The sequence below is a fragment of the Enhydra lutris genome, unplaced genomic scaffold, assembly GCF_002288905.1.
Source record: "Enhydra lutris kenyoni isolate GAN:26980312 unplaced genomic scaffold, ASM228890v2 scaffoldscaffold33, whole genome shotgun sequence".
NCBI lineage: Eukaryota > Metazoa > Chordata > Mammalia > Carnivora > Mustelidae > Enhydra > Enhydra lutris.
In genome coordinates this window covers 13,249,796-13,256,467 of record NW_019154117.1, presented here as the reverse complement: position 1 = coordinate 13,256,467, position 6,672 = coordinate 13,249,796, and the positions used below count along the sequence as shown (strand labels likewise).

At 46.2% G+C, this 6,672-nt stretch overlaps 1 pseudogene across 1 annotated transcript; it reads right to left on the bottom strand.

Moving 5' to 3' along the window:
• Positions 1–2,216: 2,216 nt before the first annotated feature.
• Positions 2,217–3,976, bottom strand: LOC111153658 (annotated as a pseudogene). The gene has a single exon (XR_002641024.1). The product of XR_002641024.1 is annotated as a thiamine transporter 2 pseudogene (transcript).
• Between the last annotated feature and the right edge of the window lie 2,696 nt (positions 3,977–6,672).

The window sequence follows — 6,672 nt, the reverse complement described above, 5'->3', positions numbered from 1 at the left end:
TAAAAAAAAATAAAGAGTCAGGTTGTCATCCTCCTGTCCTTCCCTAACGCTCTGCTGAGTATCTTTCTCTATGCTGGGCATATTAACTAGCTCGCCTAGCACATATGACCATAGTTAAGAATAACAGCTCTGGAGTCCAGCTGCTTGGGTTTGAATCCTAGAATGTGGGTTTCCTACAGCTGCTGTAACATATTATCACAGATTTGGTGGCTTAAAACAACATAAATTTTTCTATCATACAGCTGCAGAAGTCAAAAGTCCTAAAATCAAGGTGTCTGCAGGGCTGTGTTCCTTCTGAAGGTTCCAGGAAAGAATCTATTTCCTTGCCTTTCCAGCTTCTGAAAGTCTCCTGCCTTCCTTGGTTCATGGCCCCTTCCTCATCTTCAGGATAGGTGGTGTAACCTCTTCCAGTCTGTCTCTCCCCCTTCATCCCTCCTTCTCTCTCACACACACACACACACTCCCACCTCTGGTTTCATTGTTACATCTCCTCTGACTCTGATATTGTCAGTCACCCTCTTACAAAGACCCTTGTGAGGACATCCAACCCACCCAGATAATCCAGGACGATCTTCCCCTCTCAAAATCCTTAACTTAATCACAGCGGCGGAAGTCCCTTTCACAATTAAGGTAATGTTACATTTCACTATTTTACCCTACGGGTAATTTCCATGTAGAGTAATAGTCACAAATTCTGGGGATCAGGAGGTGGACATCTTCGAGCACCCTCCACCTACCTCATCTGGAAGCGCCATCTTGTTAGCAAGATACGCCTCAGCCTTGACATCTGTCAAAAGAGCGGAGATCACCGAGATCATCCCTCCACATAAGGTTGCTGTGAACATCCAGTGAGTTCATTCATGTGAATGGGGCCTGCGGTGTGGTGTTCAGGGTTGTGAGCAATTATTACAACTATCCAGTTATCTATGTATCTTACTGGCCCTACAGCAGACTGCTAGTTCCTTGAAGAAAACAGCATTCCCAGGGACTAGCGTAGGGTCTGGGACATAATTACACGCTCAATAATGTTTGTTAAACTGAGTTGCTCTACCTAGGAGACCATTATTTAGCCTGCAAAAATGATAGAGAATTTGCAATGTTTAATTAAAGACATCATCGTGTTATGTTGTCATATTAAGTGACAAAAACGAAATAAAATATGCATAGATAATCGCAGCTGTTTTAAATGGGCAGAGCTAAAAATGATGCATAAAAATAGACTAGAAGGAAATATGCCCAAACAGGAACAGTTGGTGGTCTTCGAATGGTGGAATGATGGGCGATTTTGTCTTCCTATTTTTACCGTCAGATTCTATTTATTTATTTATTTAATTTATTATTTTTTTTTCTTGAATCAGCATTCTTTATTTCCATGGCAGACTGTTCCATGTGTCCTCTTTTGAAGTTTCAAAGGACACAAGCACAGGCGATTCTCAGCACAATTCATCAAAAATTTAGAAAGGCTCTTTAATATTTTTGCACACCTTATTTTATGTAGCACAATCTCTGCCATTTAAAAAGTAGGTGTTCCCCCTCATCAGTGTTTTCTTGCTTACAAATACTTTTAGAAACTCTGGAAATTTCTACTTAAGTTTTTCTATTTTAGAGATCACACCGACACGGCATTGAAACACCCATCTAGGGTCATAGTAGGGAGAAAACTCACTGCCACCCCTAAGGCCCCCAGCAATTGACTTGAATGTCATTCTCTGGGCACAGAGGAATGTCTGGGGCTATTCCTGAGGTCAAGTTTCAACAACAAAGCTCAGCAGAACACAAAGTAAAAAGTAATCATGACAGAATTAAATAGGTGATATAATCAAATAATAGCTTATGAATAATACCATGTTGTCAGGATTGAAGAAAGGTCCTTAGAAATGAGACCAGACTTTGAAATTCTCGCAGAGAACTGCAAGTAATATAGAAATACACTTAATGAAAGAGGGAGGCAAATGGTTATGTGATAAAAAAAAAAAAAAGGCCATCTCTTGCCTGTTTTGGTAAGATAAAATATCTAAAACAAGCAAAGGGGTCAGTCCAGTTAGTATTTCTGCTTACGAATGGGGAACATCAACTGCAGGTTGAAGTTTTCTCGTGGTTTGTTTCCATGCCATTGATATGTCCTAGGGAGTAACCAAAACCAGAACTTCCCAATCCTTGCTACTCGTTGGAGTACCCAACATCGGCTATTTGACTGAGGTGACGGGTCATGTCAACTGCATCCAGCTGGGCACGTAGTATCTGGTCTAAAACTAAGATTTTGTTGTGGTTTTGAAAAGGTTCATTGAAATCCAGGCTTTGGAAGTGTGTCAGTTTATGGCGCTCAGTGACTTTGTGACCAAGAAGGTCCTTGTTCAGTGGATGCAGTGGCTACCGTAAGGTCAGAGCTTTGTTCCTGTAATGACATTCCTTGGTCCCTCTGGGTGGAGCTCATCTGGATTCTGACTTACTGGAGAGCTCTGTGCTTGCTTTTGGCATTTGGTTGAGTAGATGATATATGTGCTTCTCATTAGAAAAATGGCAGCAATAACTGCAAAATAACTCCCATAAACTAAAAACTGAATGCTGATTGGCAGGTTGAGTCCTTTCTGATCTACAACAATCACTGTCATAATGGTCTGAATTACCAGTGCCATGAAGGTGTTCATTCCAAACACCAGGGTGTAGCATTCCACACTCAGATTAACTGTGATCTGAAATACTGCTATGGTTATAAGCAGCATATAGCTGGACCTGAATATCAGATAGCCAGCATAGCATGCCCAGATGTCGGTCATGTAATGCATGAGAAACAGAGAGCCTGCGCTAATGATGGAGAAGATGGCTAGAGCCAGCTCCCCCGGAAGATCCCAGTTGACCTTCACATAGCCCATTGCAAAGGCAGCCACGGCCACTCCAAAGGTTGCAAGAGCTTCTACTGCCCCATTATAGACAAAAGAACTCTGGGACGGTGCCTTGTAATCCCACAGGATCTGAACATAGTTCAAAACCTGGTTAAAACCTGCTGTGGAGAAGGCCCACCATAGGGACCAATAAAATAGTCGCTTGGAAGAGTAGCACTCCTTCAGATCTTGGAACCACTGCACAAAAACATTCAACGTTACATTTTGCGGCATCGGCTGCTCAAAGGACCACCATCCAGGTTCCCTGAAATGGTGGGTATTTCTGAAGTGGGCTTCTCTTCACCGCCTGGTGTGTTAATTTTGTAAGGTGCATCTGACGCCTCATTTTTGTTCGGTTGCTTCCGTATTTCTTTGCTGGATTTTGCATGGAAAAATATGCTCTTCTTGGGCATTGGCAGGAAAAGGGACAAAACGAAGGCCACAGAGATGGAAGCCAAGGATATGACGTTGAGGTAAAAGTACGAGAGGCTGGCCAGGGACACCAGGAGCTGGGCCAGCACCGAGGCCGCTGTGTAGGCCACCAGCGTGATGCTCCTGCAGTAGCCGCTCACTTTCTGGTAGTGCTTGGGGCTGACCACGCTGTAAATGTAGGCATAGTATGCCACCTCGGTGGCGGTGACCATCCCACAGAAGAACTCCACCACCTGCATGGCCTTCACTCCCTGGCCGAACAAGAGCAGCAACCACGTGATGATGAAGCTGACTCCTTGCAGGATGATGACTGGCTTGTAGCAGACATAGTTGGTCAGGACGAACACGGGGAGCAGCAGCACCAGGTAAGAGTATGTCCAGATTGGGATGATCTCATTTGTGATTTCTGAGCTGGTCAGGTTTTTATCTGGTCCAGATAAATACGGTAGAAGGAAGGGCTCTGAGGGTCTCATCAGAAAAATTTATTTGGAGAAAAATCCAAATAAGCACAGAATCACCGTGGGATAAATCTAGGAATGACTTGGTGAAGTTCTGAAACAATCCATGGCTCACGAGGTTGTTCAGGAACTGCTCAGTCTCGCTCTAGGCACATAGCAGTTGCTCAATAAAGCTTCCTTCCCAACTGCTTCCTTGGGGCGCCTGGGTGGCTCGGTGGGTTAAAGCCTCTGCCTTCGGCTCAGGTCGTGATCCCAGGGTCCTCGGATGGAGCCCCGCGTCGGGCTCTCTGCTCGGCAAGGAGCCTGCTTCCTCCTCTCTCTCTGCCTGTCTCTGCCTACTTGTGATCTCTTTGCCTTAGGAGATACAAATGTGTTCCAGTCTTGATAGCAGCAAAGACAGTTCTGTATGAATATTTGTAGAGAACATTTTCTTTTCAAACTTTAAGTAATCCAAATCCTCACATCTATTGCACATTTATAGCGGCAATCCTGACTTGACAAATAATTAGGTATCCTTCCCAGAAATATTATTGTAAGATATGGTTGTATTTTCCTTTCATCTCAATTAACGTAGTCTCTAAATAGAGTCCCATGTCCCTTCATTTCCAAGTCCCATTTTTCTCACTGGGGCCTTTTTCTCCATTCTTGGGTTGGGATTTAGAATTCTGCGCTCAAGTTTCCTTTCAGTTAGAAGCTGTGCACGTGGGTATAACGATGGGGGATGCTGGCCCTTTACCGGGATCGTGGTCTCATTTAATTGGCTTGGCAGATGGCTGAAGTGAGATTCTCGCAGACCTACATGGGGAGCCTCAGCACCGGGCAGGCAGGAGAGCACAGGGGCCTCAGCGCGACGTCGCCCAGGGCATGTGATGGAATCCAGGCCGGTCCCAACCTGTCTACTGCCACGCAGGTACTCATCCCAACTGCGCCGCGGAAACTGGAAGACAGAGGAGTGCTACAGCCCAGGGGTGATGGTGTTTCTGCCAGAAATTCGCCTCCCACAGCTAGTCTTACCTAGAGGAGGGGGTGTCTGGTCGACAGATTGCTCACATCCCCAAAGAACAAGCCCCCAGGACAGGACCCCTCGGCCGACCCACCGGGTCAGATTCTATTTATTTTTAACGTATAAAAATAACATATAGCTGATTTACACACACACACACACACACACATATATCTTGCTCTAACATGAGAGGCGACATTATACATTGAGTAAGAACACGGGCTCTGAGCCCCCATCCGGGCGACTGTCTGTCCCGTCAGTCTCTTAGGAGCCGGGCACACTGCCCTGGTAGATGTTGTTGTTGTAGTTGTTGTGTCTCTGTTCCACTGTTTTCACCTGAACAGAGGAGAGTGACTGTCCAAAAACGGCTGCCTGGGGTCCATTAAAACCCAGCGCCTCGCACAGCACACAAAAGAACCTGAAAAACTGTTAGCCACCCCTCTCAGTTATTCCTGAGGGGACGAAGCCGATTCGAACACACACAGAAAGAGCTCTGAGGAGGCATTTGTTGAGAGAAGGGAAGCAGAGAACAGAGAGAATAAACCCGGCTTGCTACATCTCGGGATCTGGGAGACTTACTCCACATCAGCCCCTCTCAGGTAAGGAGAGGCCAAAGCTGCTATTTCAAGAGCATTTTGCGAGCATTCCGTTTTTAGTAACAGGACTAACTCCCTGCCCCGAAATCTCATTCAGATCCCCCAGATAGAAAATAGATCAAAACAGCTGTCCTGGTAAAATGGGGGTCAGGCCGTGCCTTCTGAGCTCCACGACACTCTTACTTGTCTGAGAACACTTTGGAAAGCACTCTTCCCACACAAACCTAACAGGTTCACAAACTGTCATTCTGCCAACGTCTTCTGGGAAAGGGGGCACCGTGTCATGGGCACCCTAGTGTGGTTTCAGGGGGCAGCTGGGGCCAAAGGGCGTCTGAGGAACAGCTGTACCAGGGCTTCTGAACCACTTGGCACAGCGTTTGTGCATGTCTCAAGACTGTTCCTTAGGAGCTGTGTCCTTATTTGAGCCAGAACTACACAAAGGCATTGTCCTCAAACACTGGTCCTCCTCTTTCTTGACTGGCCCTTTGTTTACCCACTCATCAGCAGGTGGTGGCTGACATGTTCCTCTTTGATTTTGTGGCCCAGGAGCAGCAGGCTAAGACCTGAGCTGAATAAACATCATATCATTTGGCACTGGCAGGGTTCCTGGTGGCCTGGGTCAGGCGAGGTTTAAGGAGGATTAGGTTAAGATTAGAAAGGGGGTTGAGTTTTTTTTTTTCCCCCTGTGGTCTCTTTTAAGTGCCTTAGGGTTTTGTAAGAGGAAAGTGGGCTGACAGCCTGGGCTCAGTTGCTCCAGAAATAAAAGTGGTGAGCTCGGTGTTCTTTTCTGGAAGATCAGAGTACGTGTTTCTCCCAACTGTGGTTTCTCCCGAGAGGGTCGCAGGCTCTTAGGAATTTGCTGAAAGCTCTAAACCTTTATTCCTAGAAAACTCTGTGCATGTGTGTACACATACACACACACCCATGCACACAATTGTACGTGGCTGGCATTCCAGGCCAGAGGGATTTTAAGAGACTGTACAGCTCGCTCCCGGGAGGCTGCTCTCTTCCCGGGCCGAGCTTGGGGGTGTCCTACCTGGCCGTCCTTCCCAGAGTCACTCCTCAGTGACCACTGGTCGTGCTGAATGGACCTTGTTGTCACAATGCCAGGTTTCCTTGGCAGTGTGGCCTTGGAGAGGCTAGCAGGGGGCTCTGGCAGTGGCTCTTGTTTATTACACAAAGTCTTGCTCCACTCCCTGGAGACAGCTTGCAAACCAAAACTATTTCATTTCCCAGTGACAAACAGGTTAGAATGGAGAAGGGAGAAAACCAAAAAAAAAAAAAAAAAAAAAGGCATCCAA